The 23,619-nt window shown below is 32.4% G+C and overlaps 1 pseudogene; it reads left to right on the top strand.

Moving 5' to 3' along the window:
* The first annotated feature begins 14,541 nt into the window (after window positions 1–14,541).
* Window positions 14,542–16,173, top strand: LOC102513972 (annotated as a pseudogene).
* Window positions 16,174–23,619: the final 7,446 nt, after the last annotated feature.

Below are 23,619 nucleotides of genomic sequence, written 5' to 3' on the forward strand. Positions count from 1 at the left end.
AAAAAAAATCCCAATAGGCAGCAGCAGGAAGGAAATCATAAAGATTGTGGAGGAAATAAATAAAATGGAGGTTCCAAAGACCATAGGAAAATAATCAACTGTACAAAAGCTGGTTTTATGAAATAGTAAGAAAAATCGACAAACCTCTGACCAAACTCAAAAAGAAGAAAAGAGAGAGAGCACAAATTAGCAAAATAAGAAAGGAGAATGAAAAAATTACAACAAATAAAATAGAAATACAGAATATCATATGAGAATATTTTGAAAAACTCCATGGAAACAAACTGGATAACCTAGAGAAGATGGACAAGTTTCTGGAAACATACAGTCCACCAAGATTGAATCAAGAAGAAACTGACCCCTTGAACAAACAGATCACTAGAAATGAAATCAAAATAGCAATATAAAACCTCCCTACAAATAACAGACCATGGCTGGACGGCATCACTGCGGAATTCTGCCAAAGATACAAAGAAGAACTCATACCAGTCCTTCTCAAAAGCTTCCAGAAGATTGAAAAGGAAGGAATAATCCCAAAGTCATTCTATGAAGCCACATTCACTCTGATACCACACACAGTCAAAGACACTACTAAACAAGAGAATTATAGGCCAATATCACTGATGAGCTTTGATGCCAAAATCCTCACCAAAACTGTAGCAAATAGAATCCAACAACACATATAAAAGATTATACATCATAACCAAATAGAGTTCATCCCAGGGACATAGGGGTGGTTCAAGATATGCACATCAATCAATGTAATACATCACATCAACAAGAGAAAGGGCCAAAACCACATGATCATCTAAATAGTTGCAGGAAAATCATTTGATAATATTCAGCACCCATGTGTGAGAAAAACACTCACCAAAGTGGGTATAGAGGGAACATATCTCAACATCATAAAAGCTATATATAACAAACCTACAGCCAGCATAGCACTCAATGGTGAGAAAGTCAAAATCTTCCCACTAAAATCTGGGACAAGACAAGGTTGCACACTATCACTACTCCTAATCAACAAGACTTGGAAGTACTAGCCACAGCAATCAAACAAGAGAGAGAATGAAAAGGGATCTAAATTGGAGAAGAAGTGGTAAAAGTCGCTCTATACTTAGATGACATGTTACTATATATAGAAAAACCTACAAGATCCACACAAAAAATACTACAGCTGATGAAAAATTCAGCAAGTTAGCAGGTTACAAGATTCAGGTTCAAAAATCAGTGGCTTTTTTTATGCCTCCAATTCAGATAATACTATAGAGCTACAGTCAACATAACAGCACTGTATTGGGACAAAAACAGACATATAGATCAATGGAACAGTATACAGAGCCCAGAAATGAACCCACAAATTTTTGGACAATTTCCTTGAACAAAGGAGGCAACAATACACAATGGAATAGAAACAGTCTCTTCAGCAAATGCTGTTGTGAAAGCTGGACAGCAGCATGTAAATCAATGAAGCTAGAACACTCCCTTACAACAGAAACAATAATAAACTCAGAATGGATCAAACACTTAGCATAAGACAAGATACAATAAACCTCCAAAGGGAAAATATAGGCAAAACATTATCTGATATCCATCTCGAAACTTTTCTTGTAGATGTAATGAAAGCAGTAAGAAACATATGTGACCTAAAGAAACTTGCAAGCCTCTACACAGTAAGCAAACCACAAGTAAAACAAAAAGACAACCTACGGAATGGAAAATAATTTTTGCAAATGAAACTGCCAAAGGCTTGATCTCCAGAATATATTAGCAGCTCATCCAACTGAATAAGAAAAAACAAACAACCCAATCCAAAAATGGGCAGAAGACCTGAACAAGCAATTCTCCAAGGAAGACATACAGATGATCATCAGGCACATCAAAAAATGCTCAATATCACTGATTATCAGAGAAATGCAAATCAAAACTACAATGAGGTATCACCTCAAATCAGTCAGAATGGCCATCATTCAAAAATCCACAAATTACAAAAGCTGGAGAGGCTTTGGAGAATAGGGAACCCTCCTACGCTGCTGGTTGGAATGCAGTTTGGTGCAGCCACTCTGGAAAACAGGATGGAGATCCCTCAAAAGCCTAGGAATAGACTTATCATGTGACCCATGAATCCCACTCCTGGTCACAAATCCAGAAGAAACCCTACTTCAGGATGACACCTGCACCCCAATGTTCATAGCCAGCACTATTTACAATAGCCAAGACATGGAAACAGCCTAAATTTTCATTGACAGGATGACTGGATAAAAAATAGGCAGTATATTTATACAATGGAATACTACTCAGCCATATAAACCAACAACATAGCATCATTTTCAGCGGCAAGGATGCTCCTGGAGAATGTCATTCTGAGTGAAGTAAGCCAGAAAGAGAAAGAAAAATACCACATGATATCGCTTATGTGTGAAATCTAAGAACAAAATGAAACGAAACCAAACAATCATAAATACAAAACAGAAATAGACTCGCAGACATAGAATACAATGTTTTGGGTGACAAGGGTGCGGGGGTTGAGAAGAGATAGACTGGGATGCCATAGTTGTAGAATAGATAAGCAATATTGTACGGTACAGCACAGGGAAATATACAAAATTTCTTATGGCAGCTCACTGAGAAAAAGATGTGACAACAAATATATATATGTTTATTGTAACTGAAAAATTTTGCTCTGCCCTGGAATTTGAGGTAACTTTTTAAAATGATTGCAAATCAATAAAAAAAGTTAAAAAAATGTAAAACATTATTCTAAATATTACAGGCATAAATATAAATTATAAAGATATACAGTATGCAAAACAGTAGTTAACCCAAAGTTTTTTTGTGTTGTTTTCTTTTTAAGATAAGCAAAATCAAAAAACCTCTTGCCAGGTGCATCATGAAGAAAAGAGAGGTGTTCCAAAGAAACAAAGTAAGAAATAAAATAAGAGAAACCACAATTGTTACCTCAGATATATAAAAAATGGATCATTTTGTCAACAGTTTCATGCCAATAACCTGGACAGCTTAGAAGAAATAGACACATGTGTAGAAAGAGACAGAGATAAGGAGAAACAAATAATTTGAACAAACTGATTAGTAGAAGAAAGATACAGTATGCATTTAAAAAAAATTGTTAAATACAAATGCAGATTTAAACAGCTCACCTGGAGAACTGTTCAAAAATACAAAGCAGAACTTATACTCTTCAAACTATTCAAAAATAGTGAAGATGAGGGAAACTCCCAAATTAATTCTATGAAGCTTTCATCACCGTGATAGCAAAGAAACAAATAAAGTACGGCCAAAGAGAACTTCAAGCCAATATCTTTGATTGATATACATGCAAAAATTCTACAAAGTATTATGAGCCAGCTAAATCCAGCAATACATAAAATGAATCATGCACCATGATTAAATTGGATTCATTGCAGGGTCACAAGGGAGGTTCAACATACACATATCAATCATTTTGATACAACACATTAACAAAAGAAAAAGGAAAAACAAATTGGTCATCCCAATAAACCCATAAAAAGCATTTCACAAAATTCAACATTTATTCTTTAAAACAACAACAACAACTACAACAACAACAACAACAACAGCAACAATAAAAACCTCTTACCAAAGAAGGATACAGGACATATATCTCAACATATCTAAAGTCATTTATTACAGACCCACAGACAACATAATATGCAAAGGTGAAAAACTGAAAGCGAAATTAAGGAAAAAGACAAGGATGCCCACTCTCACCATTTCTATTAAACACAGTATGGGAAGTCCTAGCAACAGCAATCGGAAAAGAAAAAAGTTATTCAAGTTGGATTGAAAGAAGTAAAACTGTTATTATTTCAGATGACATGATAATCTATATAGAGAAACCTAAAATTTCTCCAAAAAACGACTAAAAGTAATAAATACACTTAGCAAATTCGAATGATTCATGATTAATCTACAAAAACTGTCACATTTCTTTACAGTAACAATGAAATATTCCATAATTTAAAAAAAACTTTATGAAATCACATGAAAAAATAAAAAACCTATGAATAAAACAATTTAATAAAATCTATAAGACAGTGATAAAGAAAGTTGAAGATGATGCAAAGAAATGGAAATAAATCTCATGGCCTCTTTTTAGAGGAATTAATATTGTTTAAATATACATACTAAAAAATATGTGTTGACATAAATTGATTCAGATAGAAATACGTGATATTTTCCAAAAAAATGAAAACAGTCCTGAGATTTGTATGGAACTGCAAAAGAACCAGAACTGCAAAAGTAACATTGAGGAAAAAGAACAAAGTTGAAGGCATAACCCTCCCAGATCTCAGAGTATATAAGAAAAATACAGTAATCAAAACAGCACATTACTGGAAAACAAACAAACATCTATATCACTGGAACAGAACACAGAGGCAGAAATAAAAGAGCACACCTATGGTAAATTAAACTATGACAAATGAAATAAAAATATGCAATACCTAAAAGACAGTCTTCAGCAAGTGATTTTGAGATAGCTAGACAGCTACATGGAAATAGATGAAATTAGAACACTCCCTCACACTGTACAAAAATAAACTCAAAGTGTTTTAAAGATCTGAATCTAATACACGACACAATAAAACTTCTAGAAATTAACATAGGCAAAACAAGACATTAATTGTAGCAAAATTTTCTTATGTAACTCTCCCAAGCTGAAAACTATAAAATCAAAATAAACAAATAGGTCCTAATTGAACTTAAAAACTTCTACACAGCAAAATGAACAAAATGAAAAGATAAACTTCCAAATGGGAGAAAATATTTGGAAACAATGCAATCAACAAGAGGCTAATTTCTAAAATATGCAAATCGTTCATAAAACTCCATTTCAAAAATTTACAAACAACTCAGCCAGAAAATGAGCACAAGAAAATTCTCTAAATAAGACACACGGATGAAAAACAGGAACAGAAAAACATGCTCACATTACTAATTATTATACAAAGGCAAGAAAAAAATAAAATAACGTTTTACCTCACACTAATGAGAAGTGCTGTCATCAAAATGTCTACAAATAATGAAGGCTGGGGAGGTTGTGGAAAAAAAAGGAACTATCCTAGGCTGCTGTTGGGAATGAAAATTTGTGCAAACACTTCGGAAAGTGTATGGAAGTTCCTTTAAAAAATAAAAAATACACCTATCATATGAACCAGCAATCCCACTCCTGGGCATATAAAACATAAAACCGGAAGACAAAGAATCCTAGAGCAAAACATGAGAAGTAAACTCTGACATTGGACTTAATCTGTTTCTACATATGTCTCCTCTGACAAGGGAAGCAGAAACAAAACTAAAGAAATATGATTGTATCACTCTAAACAGATTTACAATGCAGAGGAAATGATCAATAAAATGAAGTCAACCAACACAATGTGAGGATATATTTGCAAGTGATATTTTCCAATCAAATGTTAATATCCAAAATATATGGCAAACTCATACCCAACAACAACAAAAAAGACAAAACAATCCAATTTAAAAAAATTCCAAGGGAACTGAATAGATAAATCTTACTCAACTTTCCATAGAAATCATATAGTTGACTAAATGATGCATGAAAATATGTTCAGAGTTATAAATTATTAGGAAAGTAATAAACCAAAAATGAGACAAGAACCCACACTTGTCAGAAGGCTCTCATCAAAAAGAAAAGAAATAGATGTTGGTGGAGAAAAAGGAACATCATTGACACTGTTGATAGAATGCAAAGTATACATTCCATTTTATAAATACATCAAATTTTCTTCATCCACTTTTCTGTCAAGGGATGTTGGGTTTCTAGGCCGCTGTCTGAAGGCTCTAGAGAATAAGCCCATAGGCTGAACTGATAAACAAACTGTTAGGAATGTCACATATCTTGGATGGATAAGAAGTGTCCTGCTCATTGTATCCAGTATGGATGGATGGATAGCCAATGATGGGTAAGATCCTCAGAGGAGGGCAACTTAAGACAGGCACAGCTGGCTGTGTAAGAGATGGCCTATTCAATGAAGTTTCATGATGAACTTTAAAACAATCCTTGATCTTTTAACATCCTGTGCTTACTGCAGGAGAATGGGGACATAAATAGCTTCAGATTTTTAACATTGTTATAACTTAGATGATATGTGAGGCATTGTGCATGTGATATATGAACCCTTTTTCTAAGAATCAATAAACAGAAAACTTCTTTGCTTCTTTCCACACAGTGTTTGTGTGTATATGATATCGTGCCACAGACAGGGTTAATTTAAGTTGTTGGGAGTATCATAAAATGATGTTACTTTATATACAAGGCTCTGTCTGCACCTATTGAGATGATTATGTAATTTTTATTTCTCATTGTATTAGTGTGGCATGTCACCTTTATTGATTTGATAATTTTTAAGTATCCTTAATCCCAGGGAAAAATCCCTCTACTCATGTTGTATGATACTTGAAATGTGTTGTTGTATTCATTTTGCTTGTGTTTTGTTGAAAATTTTGGTACTTACATTCATCAGGGGTATTATACTGTATTTGAATATAATGTCCTTTCTAGCTTTGTTTTGCAAATAAACCTGGCATCATAAAACCAGTTTGGAATCTTTCACCTCTTCAAATTCTTGGAAGATTTGGGGAAGAACTGGTGAAAAATTGTCTTCAAATGTATGACAGAATTCACTAGTAAAGTCATCTTGTAAATAATTTCTGTTTTGGGAGGTTTGGATTACTGATATACTCATACACACTTTTTCTCTATTTAACTTTCTAATTTCTTCTTGATTCAGTATTGGAAGACACATGTTTTTGGGAATATGTCTTTTGTTCTAGGTCATTCAAATATTTGGCTAGTGGTAATTTCTTATGATCCTAAGTATCTCTGTAACATCAGTGGTAATATCATCTCTTTTATTTCTAATTGTAATTGAGACTTTATTTTCTTAGCCAAATTAAACGTTTCCCCAAATCATGTTTAAAAGATTCAGACTTAGGTTATTTTTTTTTCTTATAATTTCCATTGTTTCTGTTGTTATTTGCCTTACTCTTATTCATTCAATTTCCTTCCTTATTCTTTCTTTTTTCTCCTAGATTCTTGAGGTGTAAAGTTAAGTAGTGTGAATCTTTGTATGTCTTTTATTATTAAATACTATTTATTTATATATTTATTTAATATTTATTTATTTATTTTGCTTATTTACTTATTTACTTATTTATTCATTTATTTATCGTTGAAGTACTGCCATTTACAATGTGTCAATATGTGGTGTATAGCACAGTGTCCAAGTTCATGCATACATTTGTGTTCCTATTAAAGGTTACTTCACGATATTTAACATACTGCCGTGTCATACAAAAGAACTATTGAAAATATCAAATTTTATATAAGTGGATAACATGTATAAACATACAGCACCCAAATATATCCTCTCCCAGCCCCTTTCCGCAGGAACCATATAATATTTAGAAGGCCTGCGAGTGTGTTTCAGTTTTGTAGATGAAATCATTGTGCCCTCATCCAAATTTTTTTTAAGGTTCCACATATGTCATCTCATGTGTTATATTTCTTTCTCTTTCTGGCTTACTTCAAATAGAATGACACTTTTTGGGGACACCCATTTTGCTGCAAATGTCATTGTTTATCATTATTTATGGCAGAGTATTATTCTGTTGTGTAAATATACCAGAACAACTGTATCTTGTCATCTTTTGATGGACAATTATGTTGCTTCCATGTCGCGGGTGTTGTATATAGAACTGCTATGAAAATTGGGGTGCAGGTGTATTTTTGAATTAGGGTTCTCCTTGATATATACCCAGAAGTGGGATTGCTGGATTGTATGTTAAGTCTATTTTCAGTCTTTTGAGGAATCCCCATCCAGTTTTCCACAATGACAGCACCAAACTACATTCTTACCAACAGTTTAGGAGGGTTCCCTTTCTCCACATTTTCCCCAGCATTTATTGTTTGTGGACTTTTAAATGATGGCCTTTCTGACTATTGTGAGGTGATACTTCATAACAGTTTTGATTTGCATTTCTCTGATAATTAATGATAGTGAGCATTTTTTTTTCATATATCTTTTTGGCATTTGTATGTTTTTATTGGAAAATGCTTATTTAAGGTTTCTGCAGATTTTCAGGTTGTTTTTCTTGTTTTTTTTTTATTATCATTAGGTTTTATGAACTCTTTCTATTTTGGAAATTAAGCCTTTGCAAGTTGCATTACTTCTAAATATTTTCTTTCATCCTGTAGGTTGTCATTTTGCTTTGTTTTATGGCTCCCTTTGCTTTACAAAAGCTGTTAAGTTTAATTAGGTCCCATTTATTAATTTTGCTCTTATATCCACTACCTGGGTAGGCTGTTCTAGGAGATCATTGGTGAGATTTATCTCAGTGTTTTGCCTATGTTTTCTTCTAGGTGATTTACTGTGTCTTGCCTTACATTTAAGTCTTCAAGCCATTTTGAGTTTATTCTTGTGTATGTAGTGAAGGAGTGTTCTAATTTCATTGCCCTGCATGCTGCTCTCCTGTTTTCCCAACATTTGGTGAAGAGATGGTCTTTTCTGTGTCATATTCTTGGATAATTTGTCAAACTTTATTTGAGCATAGGCCTGTAGATTTATTCCTAGGCTCTCTATTCTGTTCCATTTGTCCACATGCCTGTTTCTGTTCCAATATCATGTCATTTTGTATATCTTCTAGCTCTGCAATAGTGTATGGAGACCAGGCTGGTTATTCCTCCTGCCTCTTCCTTTTTCTTCATTATTGCTTTGGAAATTATGAATCTTTCTTATTGTATATAAATCTTAGGATCATTTCTTCCAGTCCTAAAAAGAAATGTTTTGCATAATTTGATAGGAACTTGCATTAATTCTGTGGATTGCCTTGGGCAGTATGGCCATTTTAACAATAATGTCTCTTCCTTTATAAGAACATTGGGTATCTTTTCAATTCTTCAAATCTTTTTAAATTTCCTCAATCAATGATTTCTGCTTCTCCATGTATAAATCATTCATCTCATTGGTCAGATTTATTCCTAAGCATTTTATACTTTTGGGTGCAGTTATAAAAGCGGTTATTTGTATACATTATTTTTGTGTTGATTCACTGGTAGTGTAAAGAAATGCAATTGATATTTGTACAGTATTCTGGCTACCGTGCCCAGTTAATTTATTAGCCTAAGTAACTTTTTTCTGAGGCTTTTACAATTTCCTATGTATACTGACATGTCTGCATACCGTGACAATTTTGCCTCTTTTTTCCAGTCTGAATCCTTTTATTTGTTTTTCATGCCTGATTGTTGTGGCTAGGATTTCCAACACTATATTGAATAGAAATTGTGAGGATGGGCAACCTTGTCTTGTCTCAGATTTTTGTGGGAATGTTTTCTGTTTTTCACCACTGAGAATTTTGCTGGCTATAAGTTTGTCATAAATAGCTTTCATGATGTTGAGATATGGTCCCTGCATGCCCACTGGGATAAGAATTTTTATTGCAAATAGCTGTTAAATTTTATCAAATGCTTTTTCTACATCTACTGAGATGATCATGTGGTTTTTGTCCTCTCTTTTGCTGATATGGTGTATCACATTTGATTGATTGATTTGCATATGTTAAACCTTACTTGTGTTCCTGGGATGAAACTAATTTGATCATGGTGTCTGATCTTTTTTAACATGGTGTTGGATTCTGTTTGTTAATAATTCCTTAAGGACTTTTACATCTATGATTATCAATGATATAGGGCTATAAATTACTTTTAGGGTAGTGTCTTTGCTTTTAGTATCAGGTTGATATTGGCCTTATGGTGTGAGTTTGGGAGTACTCTCTCCATATCAATCTTTTGGAAGAGTTTGAGGAAGACTGGTATGGATTTTTCTTTGTATGTTTGGTCAGATTCCCCAGTGAAGCCATTTGGTTCTGAAATTTTGTTTGCAAAGATTTTTTTATTTTATTGATAATTCTATTCCTATTCTGGGGATCTGTCTGTTCAAATGGTCAATTTCTTCTTAATGCAATATTGGTGGGCTGAATATTTGCAGAAACTTCTACATTTCTTCTAGGTTATCCAGTTTGTTTCCATTCAGTTTTTCATGGTAGTCCCTTATGAAATTTTGCAAATTTGTTGTTCTCTTTGTAGATTCTCCATTTTCATTTCATATATTTCTTGTGTTCTCTCTCCTTTCTTCTTAGTGATCCTGTCCAGAGTTTTGTCAATTTTGTTTACAATATCAATAAATTGTTTGATTTTTTTTCAATTTTTTAATCTCTATATGAATACTTTCATCCTTGATCATTATTATTTCCCTCTTTCTGCTCACTTTTGTTTTTGTTTGCTCTTGTTTTCATGATTATTTTACATACAACGTTTGATTATTTATGTGAAATTACTCTTCTACTTTGAGGAGGGCCTTGTCACTGTGAACTTCCCTCTTAAGCCTGCTTTAAGTGTATTCCTTAGAATTTGTATAGTGTTTTTGTCATTTTTCTCAAGATACTTTTTAATTTCTTCTTTAACTTAATCACCCCCTACTTGTTTTAGTATCATGTTGTTTAATCTACATTCATTTTCTTCTCCCTGGTTTTTCTGTGATTGCTTTCTAGTTTCATGGTATTATATTCAGAAAAGCTGCTTGAAATAATTTTTATCCTCTTAAATTTTTGAGGCTTCTTTGCCTGAGTACATAATCTTTCCTAGAAAATATTCCATGTGCACTGGAAAAGAATGTATATTCTGTTTTGGGGAGATGTACTGTTTTGAGTATATCAACCAAGTCTTAAAATTTTATTTTAACTATTAGTGTCTTTGTTCCCTTATTAATTTTCGGTCTGAAAGACAACTCCAATGTTGGTAATGGGGTGTTATAGTCTCCTACTATGATTGTGTTCCCATCAATTTCTCCCTGTTTATCTATTAGTATTTGCTTTATATATTTAAGTGCTCCAATATTGAGTACATATATCTTCAAGTTTATAATACCCTAATTTTGTATTGATCACTTAATCATTATAGCATTTCCTTGTTTATCTTTCTCTATGGCCTTTGTTTTAAAGTCTATTTTGTGTGAAGTCAGTAATGCTAGTCCTGCTTTCTTGTCATGTCCATTTGCATCGAATATAATTTTCCATCCTCTTACTTTCAATTGATATGTGTTATTCTCCCTAAATTGGGTCTATTGTATGCTTTATAATGTAGGGTCTTGTTATATTATTCCATGTGACAATATATATCTTTTGACTGAAGCACTTATTCTATTAACATTTGTGATAAGTATTGATAGACAGGTGTTTATTTCCATTTTGAACTTCATTTTCCAGTTGATTTGATATTTCCATTTTGTTCATTTCTTTTTCTTTTTGTTGCTTGATAATTTTCTTTTATTATCTTGGTTTCTTTTTGGTTTTGTGAGTTCATTGTAAGCTTTTGAATTATCGTTGACATTTTTGTATGTATGGGCCCATTACTATATCTGTTTATTTTATCTCATAGTAATACAAACTCTAACCCATTCTACAGAGAACAGAAACAAGAAAATTCTCTGTATTGTCCTGTTTCCCTCTCTGACCGTTAAAAATTTTGATGTCCTGTTTTACAACGTCATGTTTATTCTGTTGTAACTCATTGTAGCTACTGCCTTTCTCATTATGCCTTTCTCCTTTATATAGCATTCTGCTTCTCCTGTAATTAGAATAGTGCTTTCATTATTTATTTTCTGTTTCTATGTTATTTTAGTATGTGATTGTGTAGAAGATATTTACCTCTCCTTCTATTTCAAGGGATACTCTCGGTTGATAAAGTATCTTAAATTACAGCTTCCCTTCATTCAGGACTTAGAATATGTATTGACACTGCTTTATGACTGCTGTATTTGTGTAGGAAACGTGTTTAAAAATTTATGTACATAATTTTATACATATATGAAAAGAATAATTAACAATGAAGTTAACATATAAGGTGAAAACTTATACATTAAAAAATAGAAAACTTTGATGAAGGAAATTAAAACTGATCCAAAGAAGTGAAAAGATCTCTTATGTTAATGATGTAAAACAATAAGTTTAAAACAACCATAATACCCAAAGCAATCTAAATTTAGTGTGATTCATATCAAAATACCAATGAGAATTTTCAATTAAATTAAACAAGTTTTTTCAAAATTTATATGTAACCACAAAGATCATGAGTTGCCAATATAATTTTGAAAAAATTATTAAGTCTAATAGTGTAAGTTTCTCTGATCTTAAACAGTACTACAAGCTTTATTAATTAAAACAACATGATACTGGCTCAAAAACAGACACCAATGAATAGAAGATAATAGAGTAAGCAGATATAATCCCTAACACCTATGATCAATTAACCCATGAAAAAGGAAGAAAGAGTATAAAATGATGAAAAGGCATTATCCTCATTAAGCAGTGCAGGGAAGACTGATAAAGTACAAGATAGATTAGGATATTTCCTCACATTGCATACAATCCATGAGCACAGAATATATTTCTATTTATTTTTTTACTTATATTTCTTGAACCTGTTAGTAATATATTTATGTTTAGCTCTTTTATTTCAATTATTAATTTTATTCCTATTTTATTTTTTTGATATAATTGTACACACAATTATTTTCCTAATTTCTGTTTCTGATAATGTGTTGTTAGTATATAAATGTGCAACTGATTTTTGTATATTGATTTTGTATTCTGCAAGTTTAACACGTTTGTTCATTATTTCTAACACTCACTTGAGGAGTCTATGGAGTTTTCTATCTATGTGAAATTATGTCATCTGTAAAAGTTTTACTGCTTTTTTACAAGTTGGGTACCTTTTATATTATTTTCTTGACTAGGTGTTCTGTCTAGGACTTCTAATTGTGTAATTTAGGACATGTGAGGATGAGCTTCTTTTTCTTATTACTGGTCCAGAGGAAAACATTCCTGTATGTTAACATTGAGCTTGATGTTAGTCATGGTTTTTTTCATATATGGCTTTTATTATGTTTAGTTCCATTCTACCTAGAGCGAATTTCTTACGAATTTTTTCGTAAAAATATTGTTCTGTCAATAATTTTCCTACATGTATAAAGATTACTATTTTTGTAGTCTTTGATTTTTAAGGGATGGTATCACATTTATTGATTTGCATATTTAAATAATATTTAAGAATCAGGACTAAATCCCACTTAACTACAGTTTATAATACTTATAATATGCCATGCTTTCACATTGCTAATATTTAGTTAGAATGGAATATGCATATACTGAAGGAAAAATGTACATTGTAGCTTGAGTGTACATTTATTTATTTAAAAATTTTATCTCTCATTTTGAATTTGGCTTATGTTTAATGGAATTTATTTCTAAATAAAGAATATAACATTTGATAGAACTGCATTTACCACAGTTTACTGATAGAGAACATACCTATTATTTAAAATTAGAGCACATAATACTTGCCTTAAAATGCCATATTATACTAACGATGCCAACTGTTTCAGGACTGAGAAACAAATTGCTTCCTAAAATGTATTTAGCTTGTCTTTTCCACACCAAACCACATATACTGTTATTTGTTTGTTTGTTTGTTTGTATGACCCTTAATGGAGGCACTGGGTACAGAACCCAGGATATTGTGCATAAGTTTTTTTATCAACATCATTTTCCAACACTTAACAGGAGCCACAAGGGTGTCGATTATAAAGATGAGTAGAAAATTTATTCATTGTAGGGACTGAAAAACCTCTGAATGAAATAATGGCCAAAATAAACATTTGTAAGTATACAGTAAGATTTTCTCTTTTGTAATTTTAAACTAGAATATTAAATTACATTTGTTTTACTTATAACGATGATTTACAATTTAAAAAAAAATTAACCCTTTGGAATTTTTTAGTTTCATTGATTATTTATTCTAATTTTATATCATAAATATTAAACATTTATTTATAAACATACCAAATAAACTGATATTTATCCTGCTTATTTATTGAATATAGATCTACCTAATGTAAAGCACACCGATAAATAACTACTTCCATATACAAATCAAATTATGTTTCATTTTATTTACAAATGATTATGAAATAGTTATAACTTTTTGTACAGGTTTCACACAAATTTCAAATTAAATTCCAAATTTTTAAAATTACTTTATATATTTAGTGCATTATTTATACCCTGTTCACAAATCAGGTATAAATTTTGTGTATAAAAGAAAGGAGATTGGTTTTATTTCATAGACCCCAAATTTAATTTATTTAAAAAGATAATGTGGGAATAATATTTGCAGATCACACTGTAAAAATGATCATCCTATAGGTTTCATTTTAACTGGATGAATGAGAAGTAAACACTGGCTGAATGTTACACTTGGGTTGCTGGGAGATCAGTCATTTTGTGATGTCACAGCTACTCAGGTTGACAACCACTGTGATGGCCTAGCAGTTTATGTGTGCAGGCCTGCCAAAGCAGCATTTGAAGCTGCAGTGCTCAAAATCATTCAGATTAGAAAAGGAGCTGGAGAAAAATTTGTTTGAGATGGCACATGTTTCTTCAGAAACTCAAGATGTGTCTCCTAAAGATGGACCAACTAGTTCAGGAAAGTCCAGTAGATCTCTAATTTGTGATCAAACATTCTCTGGGGACTTAGACTTGAGGTCTATGATTGAATTAAATGCTTTTCAGACATTGTGTGAAGAATCCTTGATAAAAAGACCAGGTTACACACATTGTGTCTCTGAACCAGATGAAGATAATGATTTTCGTTCTCTGACATTTCCAAGAAAACTCTGGAAAATGGTTGGGAGTGACCAATTTCAATCCATCTGGTGGGATGATAATGGAACTTCCATAGTGATCGATGAAGATGTCTTTAAGAAGGAAGTTTTGGAAAGAAAGTCCCCTTTCAGAATATTTGAAACTGGAAGTATGAAAAGTTCAGTAAGACAGCTTGAACTTTATGGGTTTAGTAAAGTGCAGCAGAATTTTCAAAGATTTGCTTGTCTAGCTGACTTTCAAGCAGAAGAAAAAGAAGTGTCTGTTTTAAGCAAGGTATTCAGAAATTTTAGTCACTACGTCATTACTTATATATAATTTTTTTATATATATCATTCTATGGTAATGTAAATGTAAAGCTAGGTTTTGAAAATTGTATAAATCCACTAAGGCTAAAATACTTCATTTTTTCTAGAAAATGAGGAAATGGCGTTAAGTATTCAAGATTATGAGAAACTTTGCTAGCAACTGTGAATCTTAACAGAAATCTAAATAACGGTACTAAGTCTGTTTTTAAAAAGGGGCATTCAAAGTTACTGCAAATGCTAATGTTTTTAATTTTATGACTATGCTATTTAAATATGTATTTTCCAATTAAGGAATTTCAAAAAATATTCAGCAATGTTCATATTTTGATGATATTATCTTAGTATTGTAAGCATAAAATCTGAGGTTTTATAGATTAGGCTTATTGTAGTCTTGTATTTTGGTTTAAATAATACTAAAATATTTCTCCTTTATTTGTAGCTGCAGTTCTATCATAATCCAAATTTTAAAAGAGGCTGTCCCTAGCTTTTAGTGAGAATAAAAAGAAGAGTTGGGATTAAAAATGCTTCTCTCGTATCTTCATTGTCTCAAGATTTCAACAAGAAGCACTTTAAAGCAGGGGGTAATATGGATAATCATAATTCTGGTTTTGTGGCTGACACTAGAGGAGAAAGTGCAATTTTACCATCTGCAAATTTAAACATGCCTCTAAAAGTCCTCTACTAGCCACATAATTGGTGATACAATACCCCGATGAGAGGTTGTTTTCCTCCTGCATTATCAATGTCAGTTAGACCACCAGAAAAATTTGCAGTGGATCAACGTGCTATTTTAAATCAGTTGACCAGTTTCCACGTGCACTCACAAAACAGCTACACTGAAGCAAATGGCCGTGTTGTGAATTTCATTACAACTAAGACTTCTACTTCTCACTACAGCAACTTATCTCCCATACAGAGCAATTATCTTGGACTGATGGTGGAGCCTTCTACTTTTCCAAATAGATATCACAACATATCGGCCAATGAAGGTCCTTTTACTTAACTTCTAGCAGAGAGCAACCCACGGTTTGCAGTGTCCGTGATATCTGATAAATCAGCAAACTCTCTTTCACGGCCAACCCATTAGCCAACTGCAGTTTATGAACGTCATCCTAATTACAACTGATCTGCCAGAGGACTACCAGATTATGCAGGGTAACAAATATTATAATTAATGTTGACAAATGTCGACAAATATCTGCAATTTATTTGTTTGAACAATAAACATACAAGCATACCTGTATTTTCCTTACATTTTTTTTAAATACAGTTAAAAGTAAAATGGGAGACAATGTTACCATTTAAAAAAAAAAAAGAGATATTTGATTGATATAATCATTTGATGGAACAATATGGGAGTAAATTTGAATAATTTCCTGTAAGAAAGAAGAGAAATTGTTAGAATTTGGGAAAAGATGAAAGCATAAAGAGAGGGAAAAGTACTAATGGGCTTCTGGTTCATCCTGGAAAGTATTAAAAGTGTTGTTAGGATAGTTTGGAACAGGAGATAAATGCAGGAAGCTGCCCAGGGTTCATGGTGTCTATTATCTCGTCCCTGGAATCATAAAGTTCACATGATGTAGTCTCAGATGGCACATTCAACATGTGGTAGAATTTAAGAAGTAATATTATCTATGGTCTTCTTTGTGCTGTTCTCAAAGCATTCCAATAAGTGCTTTCATTTCCTCCCCTCAAGTGTCTACACTATATTTTCTGGTGAATACTTTATGTTGCTCTTATGTTGCAGCCAAAGAGAAGCTTACATCCCCAGGGTGGCAATTAATGCCTTTCCAAATCTAAGCCGACAAACTCAAAATAGTTAATCATTTCTTTATACATCTGGCATGTGACTACCTTGACATCTCTTTATGTTTCACTGTATCTGGAGATACATCCAGGCAAATGCTTGTCAACCATGTTATCTCCAAACCCACAACTTTTGCTCCAGCTCATTCTTTGACTTAGGATGCCCTCCTTTTACCTACTTAGACTTTCCCAGTCTCAGCACAGAAACCACCTCCTCCAGATGCTTTCTGTCTATCCCCCTTTCCTTGTCTAACTTGGGTACCAGCACAGGAAGCACAGCACATGCCACAGGATGCATTTTAGTATTTAGTGAATGAAAAATGCATGTTGACTTTAAGCAAAATCTACTTTCTGAGACAACAAAACTCTCATAGTTTCCAACTATTATTTTATGGTCTATACTCTTCACCACAAACTAGCTCTTTTCATAACCAAAGGACTAGTCACTCAAGACAGTATGTGGATGTAGGCACAGGAGACAAAGCATTATTTTCTTCTTAATTCATGCCTCCAGAGGCCTAAAGCATTCCATTCTCATTTTCTGGATATTTTCCTGTCTCTTCATCAACCACCCACCCCAAAATAACTGATTCTTATCCCCATACCAATAAATCTATTGACTTCGAATTAATTTTTCTTCTTAGAATCAGAGCTTTGTGCAGAAGGGAAAGTGCCATCACAAACATTTAAATTAGGTTTATACACCCCACATAACTTGTGCCCCTTCTAACCTTCACACAGGGAGTATTTTAGAGGTACTAGCCCGTTACTTGAGGTGGTCGTTTTCAGTAACCAAATTGCAATCTAAAATGTGTGGACTAGAAGGAGTTGAGGGTGGTAGAATTAAAAACTTGTCCAAATGCAAGAATACCAAATTTCTGCAGACATTAGGAAATAAAAAATATTTATGGAAGAGTTTGACTATTTTCCTTTAATTTAAAATAAAATGTGAAGCATTTTCAGAATGTGAAATGTGCTGAAATGCTGGAAAAATTTTAGTCAAGGTCAGGGATCCTAAGGCTCTTGCTCACAATCATGCAGCCAATGTCAGCTAATAAGAATGGAATGGCAATATTGAGTCCTGAAAATGTGTCACCAGTTGTGAAGGAAGCCTTTGATAATCTGGAGAATGTACATATGGACCAAGGTAAACTCTAGCAAAATCCCACCCATATGACTTTTACCAAGAGAAGAAAAGGGCCCACTTGATGCAGGAGAACTGTGTCTGGACAGCAGTGGTTGTTCCTTTAACAGAAACATGAATCTTTTACGTTTGTCAGCTCAAATCTGATGAGGGCTATGTTGTTATTTATATTAGCAGTATGGGGTTCAGGTGGGCTGGTTCAGCAGCTAGTTTCCAACTCTCTTCTCAGACAGTGTGTCTTACCTTGATCATCTTAAGGAGGTTCTATACTGATAAGTCAAATTATACAGTTTACTTTCAAAATTAGAAATCCTAAAGAAGAGTGTTGTTTGTCCATCTGTAGGTTTTTACCTGGGAAAAGCTAGACAGTTGGCAAAATTACAAAATGTGGTTGGTGCTTTGAAAACTATTCTCTGAGCTCTACCCACTGAATTCTTCCACTAAATACTACAAATCTGTCTTCCACTATGTATGTGTAAGAAGACTAATTTTTATGCACTAACTATGATTGTCTTAGTTGAGTCATCAGTGAATTATTCTACTGCATCTTGCAGTATCTCTGTGAATTAAGAGTTTCATTGAGACACCAGATTTTCTTCAGATCAGGGAGAGGTAGATTTTATTTCTCCCAGTATACTAGTTGTTAACTCTTCACTGAATCTCGAGTTGATGCTATTGGCAAGCCACTGAATCTTTGAAGTTGAATGATGCATATACGTTCTCCAGTCCCCAGAGCCCAGCAAAGGTCTGTGTCTCCTGTTTAACTTAAACTTATGTCTATGTTTTATTTCTCTTTATTTCTCATTGTTGACACAACTTATTTTGGCTTTGAACACCCCTTGACTAATTTATAGAAACTGAACCACTGAATTATTCCTGTTCACCTAGAAACTGCAATAAACTTTATTTCGTTGGACTACCTGGAGTAGAGTGAGCATAGTCGTCATTTTGAAAGCAGTTCTCAGTCCTAATAATGCATAAACTTTTCACTTCTTTGCCCAGCAATTTGGCAAGGATGTTTGTTGTGGATGTCAGGGATTATCCTCACATCACGTAATGCAACCATGAGAAAACACAATATTGTTATCCAAAATCAAGTTTTTGTCAGTATTGCATTCCCATTGCCAAACAGTTAAGAAGTGTTTGAGTTGTGAGATTTTACCATGCTGAAATTTTCAGCAACCGAGCACATTCCTTTCTTTTGGATGCTGTCGGGGAGATGAGACCCTTGGTCATAGACAGTGAAATTTACCACTCACAGCAAAAGAAGCCAGGGTTAATATTGTAAAACACTAATTTTATTACTATCATTATGTATTATTTATTAGAATCACTTATTAGTATCTATACCTAGGATAAATACATCATGACTCAAGGTTACTTGCGAAAACAATCATGAGAAATGGCATGGAAAAAATGATCATTGCATTTCCATTTTTTCTTCCACTTTTACTGAGATATAATTGGCATAAAACATTCTGTTAGTTTAGGTTTAAAGTATAGTGATTTGATTTACATGTATCATGAAATAAATATCACAGCAACTTTAGGGAGGATTCATTAGGTCATTTAGATACACTATTAAAGGTATACAATTTGGTTTTTGGTTGTGATGAGAAAACTTATGGTCTACTCCCTTAACAACATTCATATATAACATAAAGCAATAATAATTGTATTTATCATGTTACTATGTGGCTTCCCTAGAACACATTTATTTTATGGCTGGAGGCTTCTACCTTTTGAGTGCATTAAGCTAATACTACTTTCCCAAACCCTGCCTCTGTTAACTACAAATCTGATTTGTTTCTATAATTATGTTTGATTGTTTTTGAAGTGTACTTTAATCTATAACACTATGTTACTTTCTCTTACACAACATACTCTTTGCTATCTTTAATACATTTCAAAATGATCAGCAGAACAATACTAGTTATGAAATGTTGCTTTTAAAAGTTATTTCATTGTTATTGACTATTCCCCATACAGTATATTTCTTGTCACTGACTCATTTAATTTGCAACTGGAAAATTTTCTCTCTTAAGTTTCCTCAACTATTTCTTTTTCCTCACCCCATTTCCCTCCTTCTTGTGAACAACCTGTTTCTTTCTATATGTATAACTCCTTTTCTGTTTTGTTATGTTCATTTGTTTTAAATTCCAAATGTGAGTAAAATCATTAACATTTTTCTTTGACTTATTTCACTTAGCATATTATCCTCTTGGTCTACCCATTTGTTGCAAATGACAAGAACATATGCTTTTTACAGCTGAGTAATAACTCATTGTATTTTTATGTGTGTGTGTGCTTATATCTATCTATCTATCTATCTGTATATATATCTATAAATATAAATAAATCTGTAGTTAATAGATGGGTAGATATATATACTATAAATGCACATCTTCTTTATCCGTCATCTACTGATGAGCAATTAATTTGCTTCTATTTCCTTGCTATTGTAAATAATGCTGTGGTGAATATAGGTTTGAATTTATCTTTTCTGATTAGTGTTTTCATCTGTTGGAATAAGTATCCAGATATGAAATTGTTGGATCACGTTTCATTTTTAATTTTTAGATAAAACTCCACACTCTTTTCCACAGTGGCAACAGAAATTTGCATTCAGTCCAGCAGTGCATCAGGATTGTTTTACTTATATCCTCAACAACACTTATATTTGTTATCTTTTTGATAATATTCATTTTGGCAGCACTGACATAAAATCTCATTGTGTTTTGGACTTGCATTTTTCTGATGGTTAGTGATGTTGCACGTTTTCATGTGCCTGTTGGTTATCTTTCCCCCACTGTATATTCATATTTTAGTAATGGGCTACATAACCATATTTTCTGATTTCATTTTTAGGCACTCTGTTGTGTTCCATTATTCTGTTTGTTCTGTGCCAGTACCATATTTTTTTTATTTCCATAGGTTTGTATTAAACTTTAAAATCAGAGACAGTGATACATCCTCTTTGTTCTTTCTCAAAGTAGTTTTTTTGTTTGTTTGCTTTCACTTTTTTCTTTTTTTCCTTTTTAGTGATTTCAACTCTTTTGTGATTACATGTAAATTTTAGAATTATTTATTCTTCATTTCTGAAAATGCCCTTGGTATTTTGATAGGCACTGACTTTAATTTGTGTATTTTCTTGGTTATTACTGTCATTTAAACAATAATTTTCTCTTAATCGATGAACACAGTTTATTCTTTCATCTATTTGCATCATCTTCAATTTCCTTTCTAAATATTTTATAGTTTTCTGAGTACAGGTCTTTTACCTCCTTGGTTGGATACATTTCTAGATTTTTTTTTTGTAATGCAAATGTAAATGAGACAGTTCCCTCACTTACTCTATCTATAGGCTTGTTAGTTTGTAGAAATGCAAGATTTCTGTATATTAATTTTCCATTCTGAATTTTTACCAAATGCATTGATAAGCCCTAGAAGTTTTGTCATGCCATCCTTAGGGTTTCTGTTAAAAGTATGTGCTCTGCAAATAGATACTTTTACTCATTTTCTTAATTAGCTCTATTTTATTTACTTTTATTATGGATAGGTATGACTGGAATTTCCAGTACTGAATTGAATAAAAGTGGTAAGAGAGATAATTCTTGTCTTCTTGCTGCTCTTACAAGAGATGCTTTCAGCTTTTAATCAGTGAGTGTCATGTTAGCTGAGTTCTTGTCACATATGTCCTTAACTGTGTTAAGGTATGTTTCCTCATGTCCACTTTGAGGGAAAATATAATCATAAATACATACTGAATTGTTGAAACATTTTATGATTCTTTTGAAGTGACCATAAAATTTTTATTCTTCAGTTTGTTAGTGTGGTGTATCGTATTGATTAATTTGTAGGTATTGAATCTGTTTGGCATCCCTGGAATAAAATGGACTTGATCATATTGTATAATCCTTTTAATATATTGTTTGGCTTGCTAACATTTTAGTGATGATACTTGATTTTTGCATGTATGCTTATCAGTAATATTTAACCTGTAATTTTTTTATGTATTTGTTCTAGTTGTAGTGTTAGTATGATATGGAAAGATGGGGCACAAAGCCTTCCTTCGTTGGCAAATTTTTGGAATACTCTGAGAAGTATAGGTGATAACTCTTGTCTAAATATTTGGCAGAAGTCACCTGTGAAGCTGTCTAGGCCTGGAATTTTGCTTCTTGGGAGATTTTGTTTAATTACTTATTCAATTTCATTAGTGGTGATCGGTTCATATTTTCTTTTTCTCATTCCAACCAGGAGATTATGTCTTTCTAAGAAGTTGTCCATTTCTTCAAGGGTTTCCATTTTATTGGCATATAATTTGTTGTATCTTCTTATGATTCTTTGTATTTCTGTGACATAAGCTGTAAATTCTTATTTTATTTGAGTATTCTCTTTTTTGCTCATGAGTCTGTTTACACTTTATGAATTTTATTTATCTCTCAAAAACCATTGTTTAGATTGATTAAATGTTTCTATTTTTAATCTTTATTTATTTATGTTCTGAACTTTCAGGTGTCTTTTCTTCTACTAACTATTTTTTTTATGATTTTGTTTCATCTTTTGGTTGTAAGTTTATGTTATAAGAGAGATATGATTCTTATTTGTATATGTGGGATTATTTTGCTATAAACATCCCTATTAATACTGCTTTTGCTATACCACATGAACTTTGTTTTTGTTGTCATTTTTCTTTATATATATTTTCTTTGATTTATACAGCAATCCATTGGTTCTTTAATATTGTATGATTTATCCTCCACATTTTAATATTTTTCTCAGTTTTTTAATTTTAGTAAGTTTGTAGTCTCACAGAATCCATAAGTTTCTTCACAAAACAAGGGACATATATTAAAATTTATAAAATAAACATGTAAGACCCAAATTTTCTGAAATAATCATTGAAAAATGAACAAAGCTGTGGGAATTATCCTCCCTCACTTTAGAATATACTACAAAGTTACAGTAATCAAAACATCAAAATATGGCACTAAAAGAGACACATAGATCAAAGGAACAAAATAGGGATTCCTAAAATAAACCCATACACATATGGTCAATTAGTCTACAATGAAGGAGGCAAAGTATACAATGGAAAAATGGCAGTCTCTTCAACAAGTAGTTCTGGGAAAATTGTACAGTACATGTAAAAGGAAGATGTAAGAGCACTTCCTTCCATAGAATACAAACTAAGATACAAATGGATTAATCGCTTAAATGTAAAACCTGAAACTACAGAATTTCTGACCAAGAACATGAGCAGAACTGAATTTGAGGTAAATCTTAGCAGTATTTATTTTTCATGTCTCTCCTAATTAAAAAAAATATTAAACTAAGAGTAACTATTTATCATTTAGTGAGGAAGAAATAGATGTACTATGCAATACAGGGATTCTACTTCATGTATAAGTGTGAAGTGCAAAACCTTTTGCAGAGGAAAGGAAACCTTCAACAAGATATACGACAACACATAAAATAGAAGGAAATATTTCAGACAATGAGACTAACAAGGTGTTAATATCCATAATATATATATAGCATATTAGAATAATATTTAAAAAACAAAGACCCCAACTTAAAAAT

This window comes from Camelus ferus, chromosome X, assembly GCF_009834535.1.
Source record: "Camelus ferus isolate YT-003-E chromosome X, BCGSAC_Cfer_1.0, whole genome shotgun sequence".
Classification (NCBI taxonomy): Eukaryota; Metazoa; Chordata; class Mammalia; order Artiodactyla; family Camelidae; genus Camelus; species Camelus ferus.